Below are 13373 nucleotides of genomic sequence, written 5' to 3' on the forward strand. Positions count from 1 at the left end.
GTGCAAATATAAGATGTTTAAGAGTTGAATCATTCTCTTACAACTCAACCACAATTGGCCTGCCTTTGTTTCCCCAGTGAGCTATATTTTTAATGACATTTGACTATAGCCAGAACATAATGTTTTTGTTCCATCATATTGTCGCACCCCAAAAAAAATCAGCGCGCCAGGCATCGGCTGGCGATTTATCATCTCGTTGTGTTGTTCGTTTGCTTGAATTTTTGTTTCGTTGGGAGTCGCCACCTAGTAATTTGAGGGCTACTAGGAAACCTGATGTACTGGTCTTGTCAGAGATCGCGGGGTAAGGGACTGGTTGTGGTTAGAAGAAGGTATTAGCACCCCTAACACACCCTACCTGAGGTATAGCTGCTTCGCGAATTTGATGTGTGTAAAGAAGTTTTAATAATTGTCTTTCATCGGAAATTAGAAATATCACTTACGTATAAGTTAATAATTCTTAACCGTGATCCGATCAAAATATTAAATTCTTCTTTTAACATATTTGCAATTTTATCCTAAAAAAAAATAAAATAAAATAAAATAACAAAATTCATAAAACAAATACAAACACACACCTACACTTTCACTGTATTTTCTTTTCTTTTCTTTTCTTTTTTTTTTTTTTTGTTACATTCATAATACAAAATACAAAATACAAATACAAATACAAATTCAAGATAAATAAATAAAAATTACATTACATAATTTAAAATTTACAAAACAGTCCCTAAAACTCCCGAAATTGCATTGAAGGCACGTCTGACACAGAATGAACAGTGGCGGCGCGTCCTCCCACGCGCCGCCGCGCACTGGCGGCGCGTGGGTCCACGCGCTGCCTCGAAATCCAGAGGTGTGGGGAGATCTGTAATGTCTTGCTTCCCTCTTCACCCTCCAGTCGGCTGTGAGCAAAGCCGTTACCTGCAAATCACCCAAAAATCACAACAAGCAAATCTGTTTTAGTTGTCTTCCCCTTCTCAGATCTGTCCCGATCTTCTTTCTTCTTCAGCTGGTGGTTCTGTCGGAGGCGGGGGGTGTTGGAAGTCGGAGCAACGAGTGGCGGAGGCTGCCGATCTGTGAACGGCGCTGCTGCGGGCCGCCGTTGGAGGCTGTTGTTCGGCCGTCGCTCGGGGGAAGAAGAACTGCTGTTAGCCGGAGATGGAGACTGTGGGTCTGAGGTGATGGGAGCAGCCCTGCCGGTTCCCGGGTCGATGGAGATGAGCTGGGTCTGTCGGCTGTGAGCAGAAGCTGCCGCTGCTGGAGGTCGGCTGAAGGAGAGAAGGCTGGGTCGGGTCTGTGATTTTGGAGGAGACGCCGTCGAAGGAAGATCGGTGGAGGGGGAAGCAGCAGGGGAAGAAGAGCTGTGGCTGGTTCTCGGTGGGAAAACGATGATGGCTGCTCCGGTGGGTTTCTCTCCTGCAAGGAAAATGGAGAGGTGGTCGGCGAGAACAGCAAGGTGAGGGGGATGGCTGTTGGGAGAGAGGGGTTGAGGTTGGTGGCTTTGAACTGGCCGGCCTCTGGGGAGAAAAAAAATCAAAGAAGATGGCCGGCGGCTGGCTGTTTTTTGAGAAGAATAAACTGGTGAGCAGTGGCTGGAGGTTCCAAAAATTGAAACCGGAGGGGGCGGCTTCTTTGGGTAGAATGAGGGCTGTTTGGCCGGGGTCTTTTAGGAGAAGAAAACTGGGGAGAAAAATTCAAAAACCAGCTGAGAGGAGGGGGGCGGCAGGCTTGGTAGAGACAGGTTTAGGGTTAGGTTGTGTTTCTCTCCTATTTACAAAATTGTCCCCCTTGCAAAAATGAACCCCCCTCATTGCAAGTGTTGGAAACCAGTATTTATAGGCAAAAAATATTGCCTTTGAAGTTTTCAAAATTGGTCCCTTAACTTTCTTTTTTTTTGTAAAATTTGATTTTTCTTGTTTTTTTTGTATTTTTTTTGAAAACGAGCAATATCAACGTCGACTCAAATGCGGAAAATCAATGATTTTAAAAATGACGCGTGAAAAGTCGAACGCGTTCGAAAGACCCTTAAAAATTTAAATTCTTTTTTGGACGACGTTGAAAATGCTAAAATGATGAAAATATATTAAAAAACATATTTTTTGGATTTTCTTTGTTTTTCTCTATTTTTGGAATTTTTTGAAAATATATCAAAAACATGGGTCAGAAATTGGGTAGCAACACATATTATAGAATAGGATTCTAATATAGGATGTTGTAATCATTACAGTTACTCATGTATCTATCATAATAGGATTCTAATATAGGATGTTGTAATCATTACAATTACTGCAGTGTTCTACTGCCTCTATATAAATAGGAAGGTTGGCTTAAGGCACAACCTTAACACATTTCATTATTCTCAACTTGGTATCAAGCCACAAAACCCTAAAATAAATTAAACCTACTTTTCTCACAACCTCCCAGCCTCCCTTCTTCAATGGAACAGCTGCCACATACATCTTCAAATTCTGCAGCACCAGCAGTCCAGCTTTCTTCTTCTTCGACAGTGCAACCATCTTCTTTTGCAACACCTCCTCTTCTTTCCTCTACTGCATCACCACCTGGATTCTCCTCTGTCATGGCTGGTGAACGCCTCCTCTTGCAGCCCACGTTTGCTGCCTCTGCTACCGCAAACATTATCTCCCTTTCTCACACTCATCAAGTCATCTCCCTCAAATTAACAAACACCAATTATTTATATTGGCGTATGCAGATGCTGCCTTATCTCCTAGGCCAAGGAGTTTTTGGTTTTGTTGATGGCTCCAACACATGTCCATCAACACATGTTCTTGCCCATGATGGTATCTCTCTTCAGGTAAATTCGTTTTTTCAAACATGGAAACAACAGAACCAACTCATTCTAAGTGCTCTTCTTTCCTCCCTATCTATGGAAGTTTTGCATCTTGTTGTTGGCTGTCAAAGTTCTTGTTCAGCTTGAGGAACTCTTGAGCGAGATCTCGCTTCCACCTCCAACTCTCGTATTATGCAACTTCACAGCTCTCTTCAGGATCTTCGACAAGGTGATGAATCAGTAACTCAATTTATGCAAAAAGCAAAGGCCTTATTTGATGAATTGGCCGCTGCTAGTCGGCCAATTTCGCTTGAAGATTTCAATTTATATATGTTTTGTGGTCTTCGGGGAGAGTTTAAAGACTTAGTTACCAGTCTTATTACCAAGGCTGAACCTTTACCATATGCAGATCTTCACAGCCATCTCCTCACACATGAATTTCTTCATAAATCTTCTACTGCCATACATGCTCCTCTGCTGCCAACACCCAGGATTCCATCTTCTGCTCTTGTTGCGCAGCACCAGACTTTTGGCAATTATGGCCGCAGTAGGGGCCGCTTCAACGGTGGCTGGCGTCCCAACCATTCCAACAGCAGAGACAACCGATTTGCTGGCTCCAGACCTGATCACCGCAGCTTCCAAAACTCCTCCTTTGGTGACAATAAGCAAGGCTCTTGGCAGCACAATAGGGGGCAGAATCCACCCTGCCAACTATGTCAGAATTTCGGCCATACAGCTCCCCATTGCCCTCAATTCCAGCAACGAGGTTATGGCCAGCAACTTACTGCCAACCTGGTGCAATGCAATCTCTCCTCAACCGGTTCTGTTGATTGGTTTCTAGATACCGGTGACAATCAACATGTCACACCTGATCTTGCCACCTTGATCGCTTCAGAACCGTATCTTGGTAATGATAATTTGCATGTTGGTGATGGTAAGGGCCTTTCTATATCTCATCTTGGTCATACAAAAATATATACACCACATCGTTCTTTCACCTTATCTAATGTTCTTCATGTTCCTGCAATCACAAAACCTCTGCTCTCTGTTCAGAAATTTTGTCTTGATAATAATGTTTATTTTGAATTTCACCCTCGTGTGTTTTATGTCAAGGATTTCAACACCCATGAAGTCCTTCTCTCAGGTCAGAGTAAAGATGGTCTCTATGCCCTGACCAAGTCTTCCGCCACGTCAGTTCCTCAAGCCTATTGGTCTCCCTGCACTTCTGCCTCTGCCGATTTATGGCATCGTCGACTAGGTCATCCTACTTTACGTATCTTTCAATTGTTAATTTCGAAAAATAAGATCATTTGTAACAACAAACGTCTTAATTTTCAGCTGCCACAGGTCTCCTCGCTACAACCGTCTTCCCCTGCGTCTCCACCAGCACACAGCAGACATCCTATGACTCTTAGACCGCGGCAGCCGAAGACAGCTAATCTGGTTGCTTCCGCTGCTGCTACTTCTACCTCCACACGGGTACTGTATTCTCCCTCTTCTGCGCCTTTTGCATTCTCTGATGTTGACTAGTATGCAGTTTGGCATAATGCTGTGTGATGAGATCGCCGCTTTACGCGAAAATCATACTTGGTCTTTGGTTCCATTTCATCCTTCGATGAATGTTGTTTGCAGTAGATGGGTATATCGGATCAAACGTCGTGTTGATGGTAGTATTGAGCGCTACAAAGCACGCCTTATTGCTAGAGCTTTTACCCAGCAGGAAGGTATTGATTATTCTAAAACCTTCAGTCCAGTTATTAAGCAGGCCACTGTCCGATTGGTTTTCTCTATCGCGGTTTCGTAAAATTGGAAGATTCATCAGCTTGATATTCATAATGCCTTCCTCAATGGTGTTCTTACTGAAGAGGTCTACATGAAACAACCTCCAGGTTTCGTTGACTCTTCTCTTCCATCTCATGTGTGCAAATTACACAAATCATTGTATGGTTTGAAACAGGCACCGAGAGCATTGTCGCACCCGACATCGCGGCGGCCTTAAAAAATTTTCTTAAATCTTTGGAAAGAACATATTTCTGGCATCATGTTCTTTAATGTGGATAAGGAGTCGCCACCTAGTATTATGGTCACTAGGAACCCTAACTGGTCAACAGAGATTTTATGGTTTAGGACTGGTTACGTAAAAGGGAAGATATTATCACCCTTTAAACGTCCTGCCTGAGGCAGGCTGCATTGCTAGTTTCGTCTTAAATTGCTAAATGTTTATTTTTTTTATGTTATGAAAATTTGCTTACAATATTCCTGACTCTGGCGCCAGTGAATATTAACTACGAATATTTCCAACTCTGGCGTTGATAAATATTACGTAGCTAAAAAAATAAATTTAAATCAAATGTTTTTTTTTTATTCCCGACTCTGGCGGCAATGAATAAATAAATAATAACACATTTAGTTTTACGCATGCACATATTTTTTTTTTATTTTTCTAGCTAAATAAAATAAAATACAACGAATAAAAAATAATATAAATTTAAACCGGTATTTTTATTCCTAACTCTGGCGTTAGTGAATAAACCAATAAATTTACATTATTTTTATTTATTCATACACATTTTTTTATTTTTATTTTTCTCTACCTCTTTTTTATTTTTCTGTTTTTTTTTTTATTTTTTTGGGCTGGGCTAAATCCATCCCAGCATGTATATTGGTGGCTGGGCCCAGCCCAGCCCACATGGGCTAGGCTAAGCCCAGCTAGCCCGGTCAAGTCACTGGCCCAAGCTAGTGACCCGGCTGGGCATAAATTAAAGAAAGCACGCGTGAAGTGATTTCACGTGTGCATGAACAGTGCAAAGGTAATTAAATTACCTTCGCATAGTGTTCTTGCAACACTAATTCACAGAAGGCAAAAACAGATTGAAGGGGCGTACCTGTTTTTCTGAAGATGACGAAGATGCTTGCAACGTGGTGGTCGCCTCTCGCCTGCCTATGACTTTTACTTCTGCTTCCTTTCTCTCCCAGCTATGCCCACTGTCTTTTTTTTTTCACAGTTCTTTGAGATGAACGAACTAAGAAGATAATGGGTATGCCGGTTTTCTTTGAGTTTTTCACTGATTCCGGGTTACTCTTTTTCTGCAGGGACGAAGACAATTTCAAGGATAATTCTCGTCCTGTGTGCTGTCCTCTTGTTCTCTCTTTCTCTCTGCATATTGTGTTGATTTATGCTATGTTTTTCTCTGTTTTTCTGGGTTAATCTTGTCGCCTCTGTTTTTTCTTGTTCTTCTATTTATGCTCTGATTTGCCTTTGTTTCTGGGTTTATTTCTCCCTTCCTTCTTTCCTTTTGTGTGTTGATTTCTGCCTCTCCTTTATAGGCATTCAACCGATTGCCTCTAAAGGCAGGACTCTTATCTTCCATATCATGATCTGGGGCGAGAGACGTGGTCCATGGCGATCAAATCTGTTGCAGATCTTCAGCCCGTTGAATCGGGATGGAGAAGTCTAACACGGCTGTTCCGCTAGCCATGGCAGCATTTCAGCAGCAACGGATTCCACCAGGAACGGCGACGTTTTCAAGCAACCCGTGGACAGTTTCAGTTTGACCCCCGAACATTGGAAATTTTGCAATTGGACCCCTAAACAAATTAAAAATTTCTTTTGATTTTGCCCTCTTTTGATTAATTTCAATTAAATCCCTAAATTGGTACACTGTTTACAAAACAGTCCTTAATTCCTAGATTATTCAATTAGGTCCTTAATTCTTTCAAAATTGATCAATTAACTCTCAAATTACATCCCTAAACTTCAAAATTTGTTGTCTTAACCCCATTGTCAACTATATTTAATTTTTATTATTTGTTCAAAAATTGGGTTATGACAGTTGCCCCCTCTTTATAATATTTACAATACCAAGATATTGGAAAATTTCATTTTTCTTAGCTTTGTATAGTAAATTTATAAAGAAAAGTAGATACGGAAAAGGAGTCTTGAAAACTTCGAAAACAATCGATTGACATATAACTTTTACAAAGAGATGTAGAAATTTGGAAGACGGCTCACTTTTTGTTTTTTTTTTTTTTTTTTATAGGATGGATCAAATTGTTTTTAGGCAACCTGCCCAATGATAAAAGAAATGCGAAGAATTTCGCGAGTGGTCTAATTGTTCCAGGCGACCTGCCCAATGATTGACAAATATGAGGAATTTTTTTTTTTATGGTATATTGTAATGGGTTACCGGCCCAGATGGTCACATTGTAATGGGTTACCTGCCCAGTATAGGATGGTATATTGTAATGGGTTACCAGCCCAGGTGGTCACATTGTAATGGGTTACCTGCCCAATTGGTATATTGTAATGGGTTACCAGCCCAGATGGTCACATTGTAATGGGTTACCTGCCCAGATGGTCACATTGTAATGGGTTGCCTGCCCAGATGGTCACATTGTAATGGGTTACCTGCCCAGTTGGTATATTGTAATGGGTTACCAGCCCATATGGTCACATTGTAATGGGTTACCTGCCCAGTATAGGATGGTCACATTGTAATGGGTTACCGGCCCAGATGGTCACATTGTAATGGGTTACCGGCCCAGATGGTCACATTGTAATGGGTTACCTGCCCAGTGGAAAAATACAAAGATTTTTTTTTATAATAAGACGAGGGCTCGAAGGCGCGCTCGAATGTAGATAAGACGAGGGCTCGAAGGCACGCTTGAATGGAGGTAAGATAGAAAATGCACTACCTTTGATGGTCGAGGGCTCGAAGGCGCACTCGAAAATAAATAAGATGAGGGCTCGAAGGCGCACTCGAAAATAAATAAGACGAGGGCTCAAAGGCGCGCTCGAATGGAGGTAGGATAGAAAATGCACTACCTATGATGGTCAAGGGCTCGAAGGCACGCTCGAAAAGAACTCAGACGAGGGCTCGAAGGCACGCTCGAATGGAGATAAGACGAGGGCTCGAAGGCGCGCTCGAATGGAGATAAGACGAGGGCTCGAAGGCGCGCTCGAATGGAGGTAGGATAGGAAATGCACTACCTTTGATGGTCGAGGGCTTGAAGGCGCGCTCGAAAAGAAATAAGACGAGGGCTCGAAGGCGCGCTCGAATGGAGATAAGACGAGGGCTCGAAGGCGCGCTCGATGGAAGTAGGATATGAAATGCACTACCTCAGGAGTGGAAACTAAAAGGTGGTGGAAAAATACAGAGATTTTTCTGGTGGCCTAATTCTCATGGGCGGCCTGCCTAGGTTGAAAAATTCTCAAAAATGAAAAATTTTCAAAAGCAATTTTGATCTTTGGCCATTTCAAGTTGGCCTTCCACTTGATGGATTCTATTAGAGTTTTCTCTAATAAAATTTGCAACACTAATTGTCCAATGTCTCAAAATTTAAATGATATGCATGCATCTTTACCTGATTTGAAATATAGGCCCCCCATTTCTTCTTAGTCTTCTCGTTGCTTGGTTGGTGAGATCTTGCTATCTGATTTGAGTCATCTTTGTTGTTTGGCTTTCTAGCCCACTCGAGTTGGCCCATGTAAGTTTATTTCCAGATTTGTTTACATAACTCAGCTTTTACGGTGCCCATCGTGACCCACTTGCTTGCCCGTCTCATCAAATAATTTGAGAGGATTATTCATTACCCCTCGTCTCACTGCAAAAACATTCGGTATCCCTTGCTGAAAGGATCGAGCTGTCTTTTGTAAACCAAAATGCCCCCTTGTCTTGTTGTAAGGGATGATATATTTTCCTTAAACACAATGTTGTCCCCTTGTATTGGTCATTGCCCCCAAGTGTGCTATGTCACTAACTTAGATGAATAATGATTTTAAGAGGCTATTCCCTCATTTCTCTCCTTTTCAGTTTGGTGGAAGAATATGGGTCTAGAATGAATCTTGAAATCTTGATCTTGCATTTTGAAAACAAAAATTATTTCGATGTGAGTCCAATAACAATTTGCTTTTGAAATCTTGCAACTCCTTGGTTATTTTCTTTATTGAAAAAGAGATTATTTGCTCTTGTGTTTGGCAATGAGGTCTTCAGTGAAAATATGTCATGATATTATGACCTTTTGTTTTTATAGGTTTTCAGAGTGGAGGGCTTGAGAAAAAGCTCGAGGTTTTGTATGAGAAAAACTTGTCTCTTTTTGAACATTTATTTTTATCAGCATGAATAATAATGAGTAGTTTATTCTTGATGTCATGAATCTTATGAAAAAGTATTCTTTTCATTTTGAGAGCATTGTTTATTGTTCTAGGTTGCTTGCTTGCTTGATTAGAAAGGACTTCTACAGGTACGTAACGTAGGCTGTGGTTTTTGGCTATGAAAGAAAAGGATTTATAAGGCTCAAAACGTGTTTCAGGGTTCCAAAGACTGAAGATCACTATCAATAGTTTGACTATTGACGTCATTCATAGTTCTTTTACCGCTCTTCTTTGATTTGCCCCTTTTTCCTTTTTCATTGCTTTGCTAGAGCATACTCACTTTATCTTGGTTATCACTTTTTCTTGTGATTTGGGCATACCCCTAGCATTTGAGTTTCTTGGGCTCTTTTGCCTTTTGGCTTTCTCACGGCTTTATCCTCTTTCTTGATCATTGATGTCACACCCCCCCAAAAATTTATAAATTAAAGAAGGCACGACATCGGTTGGCGATTTTCGTAGTGTTCTGATGATTTGGTTCTTTTGGAGTCGCCACCTAGTATTTGGTCACTAGGAACCCTAACTGGTCTTTCAGAGATTCTAAGGCAAGGGACTGGTTGCGTAAAGGGAAGGTACTAGCACCCCTAATACGCCCTACCTGAGGTAAGCTGCTTGGTGTTTGGTTTGCTCTATAGTCTATGGTGTTGGTGTTTTCTAATCCCGTCAACTCGTAAATCGCAAGGAAATAAAAAAAACGAAGAAAATTTTCACAATTCTTAAAAAAACAATTACTTTTCACGACTCGTAAACCGTGGAGAGAAAAAAAAAATAATTTTTTGAAATGTTCTCGATCGCAACCAAAGCTTCTTTCAAACATGTGCGTTGATTTATTACTCCCGATAATATTTTGGATGTTCGTCCTTTTAAGGATTTCTTCATCCAAACATTAGCGGTGAACAATAACCACAACTTCTCCTCCCAAAATAAGATTTTTATAGTTTTTGGAATATTGGCCAATACCCTTTGGAGTTTTACAAACAGGTTGTAAAATCCACAAATGCAAGAAAATGATTTGTGTTTAAGAAATCCATGCGAAAACACATTTTCAAAAAAACTTCCAATATTTTTTTTTATATATAAAAGAACATTCAAAACATGTTAGTGTATTGGCCGTATGCAACACGCAAGAAAATATATTTTTTTTTTGACGAAATCGGGTATTTTTAATACTGAATTTGTATCTCCACAGCATAAAAATACAAACTAATATTAAGTCATTTTTAAAAAGATGTACAAAAAAATCAATAATATTTTTAAGGAATTTTTAGAATTTTTTTGAAAGCAAAAAAAAAAAAAAATTATCTTTGAAAATTTCAGGTGTCTCGACTAAAATCAGATATTTCAAATACTGATTTTATACCTCCATAATATAAAAAAAAAATACAAAACCCCTTAAAAAATATATATATATGAAAGGAAAGTAACAACATTTTTTTTAGATTTTTCAGATTTTTTTATAAATATTTTTTATATATATATATAACATATACACATATATATTATAATTTATAATAATATATAATATATTATAGGGCTGGGCCGGCCCAAATGAATGGGCCAGGCTCAGCCTCAAAAAAGAGACGGGCCGATCTCGGCCCGAATGACATTGGGCCGATCTCGGCCCGAGAAACAAACGTGGGCCGATCTCGGCCCGAAAAACTCCTACGGTCTGGGCCAAGACCGGCCCAGACTTGCAAGGCTGGGCCAGCATCGGGCTGGCCCAGCAGACCCAGGCCCAGCGGGGGAAGAATTAATTTTCTTCCCCCGCCTCCTGCATGCAGAATGCATGCAGGAGGCAAACCTGCAGAAGACACAAAAAATGGGGGAAGAAAATGTACCTGGCGTGGAGGAGGTGGTCGCTGGCGGTGGTGTGGCTCGTGCACGGTGGCTCCGGGCGGCGGCGCTGCGGCTGTTTCCAAGTGTTCGGTTCGCTCTCTCTCTCTCTCCTCTCTTTCTCCTCTCTCTCCCGATCCTCTCTCCCGTTTTTTCTCTTCGGTTTTCTTCTATATTTATAGGGGCAGAACGGGTGGGAGACCATGGTTAGTGCGCCTTCAATCACGCAACGGCTGGTCGGCTCTTTCGGCGGTGGTGGGGGGCGAGGAGAGAGACGCGGGAGAATTTTCGAAATTTTTGCCTTCGGTTATGCTAAAACGGGGGAAAGGAAGAAGATGAACAGTGTCGTTCAAAACGACACCGTTCTGGTCTTTTTTTTTTTTTTTTTTTTTTTTAATGAAACGGCGTCGTTTTGGGTAAAACGCGCCGTTTCATTTAAATGGCTAAACTTCAAATCAGTCCCTCAAATTCGGTCCCCGCCCCTCTTGTTTGGCCGCCTTTTCATTTTGGTCCTTGGCCTCTGATTTATGCAATTGAGCCCCTAATTGATCAATAAACTTCCAATTTCTTCAATTAAGCCCCTGAAACAATTCCAAACAGACCCCTCTATCTTTGCGCCTTCTCCAAATTGGTCCCTGGTTTCGGATTTTTCTTAATTAAGTCCCTAATTGGCCCTTAAACTTCAATATTTATTGCAATTAAGCCCCTGATTTGACTTAAATAAATTCCTAAAAAATCATAATTTGGCCCCAGAACTTTAATTTCTTCTAATTAAAGCCCAAATTGACTTAAAAATCAATTTTTTCTTGCAATCAAATCCTTTATAAATTCAAATAAAATCCAATTAAGTCCATAAACATCCAAATTTGGGCTTCTCCTCAAAATTCAAAATTTCCTTCTCAATAGGGCTCTCATCCTTCAAGAAAATACTGTCAAAAATCCAATCTTTGTATCTTTATACTCCTTGACCAGTTTTCTAACCATTTTCTGAGTGCTTCTGCCTTCCGTTATTTTTCTAGCCTCTTTTGGCTATTTATTTTATTTTTCATGGGGACCCAAAAATGGGTTACAACAGATGCCCCCTCTTTATAATACTTACGGAGCATGGATTTTGCACAGTAAGTGTTATAAAGATAAACCCGAAATGGAACTCCCGAAACTGATCCGGTCAAAGCTTGATTGATCTGAAACTTTGTCCTTTATAACAATCCTCCTTAGCTCAAAAACTATGATCAAAACTTAGTCATCTCGAGATCCTTATCCAGCGATCCTCTGAATTCTTACATGGAAATCCATCCGAGATCCCATCTGGTGATCTCCTTTAACCTGGAATCCCAACCGGCGATTCCTTTACAAAAAAATGTGTGTATGGTCTCATTATGATGGGTGACCTGCCCGAGTGGAAAGGGAAAGAGTGGTCTCATTCTTTGGGTGACCTACCCAGGGGGAAGAATGGCCTCATTCTTATGGGTGACCTACCCATATAAAAAAATGGAGAAGGGTCTCATTGTATGGGTGACCTACCCAAGAAAAACGATGGTCTCATTGTATGGGTGACCTACCCAAGAAAAATGATGGTCTCATTGTATGGGTGACCTTCCCAAGAAAAATGATGGTCTCATTGTATGGGTGACCTACCCAGAAAAATGATGGTCTCATTGTATGGGTGACAAACCCAAGAAAAGTGATGGTCTCATTGTATGGGTGACGAACCCGAGAAAAATGATGGTCTCATTGTATGGGTGACGAACCCAAGAAAAGTGATGGTCTCATTGTATGGGTGACCTACCCGAGAAAAATGATGGTCTCATTGTATGGGTGACGAACCCAAGAAAAATGATGGTCTCATTGTATGGGTGACGAACCCAAGAAAAGTGATGGTCTCATTGTATGGGTGACCTACCCGAGAAAAATGATGGTCTCATTGTATGGGTGACGAACCCAAGAAAAATGATGGTCTCATTGTATGGGTGACGAACCCAAGAAAAATGATGGTCTCATTGTATGGGTGACGAACCCAAGAAAAATGATGGTCTCATTGTATGGGTGACCTACCCAGGGGGAAGAATTCTTAGTAAACTCCATGCTTTTTCTAAGAAATGGTTTCAATATGAGGTCCCTTCTGGCGACCTTCCTTGATGAATGTCGAAGTACGAGATCCCTTCTGACGATCTCAAATAACTTGGAATCCCATCTGGCGATTCCTTAAATATGAGGTCCCTTCTGGCGACCTCCATCGAAATACGAGATCCCTTCTGGCGATCTCCTTTAGCCAAACAACTTGGAATCCTATCTGGCGATTCCTTTTATACCAAAGCTGAAATTTGAGGTCCCTTCTGGCGACCTCCATTGATGAATATCGAAAACGAGACCCCTTCTGGCGATCTCAAACAACTTGGAATCCCATCTGACGATTCCTTTTATACCAAAGCTGAAATTTGAGGTCCCTTCTGGCGACCTCCATTGATGAATATCGAAAACGAGACCCCTTCTGGCGATCTCAAACAACTTGGAATCCCATCTGACGATTCCTTTTATACCAAAGCTGAAATTTGAGGTCCCTTCTGGCGACCTCCATTGATGAATATCGAAAACGAGACC

The sequence above is a fragment of the Populus alba genome, chromosome 14 (assembly GCF_005239225.2).
Source record: "Populus alba chromosome 14, ASM523922v2, whole genome shotgun sequence".
Lineage (NCBI taxonomy): Eukaryota > Viridiplantae > Streptophyta > Magnoliopsida > Malpighiales > Salicaceae > Populus > Populus alba.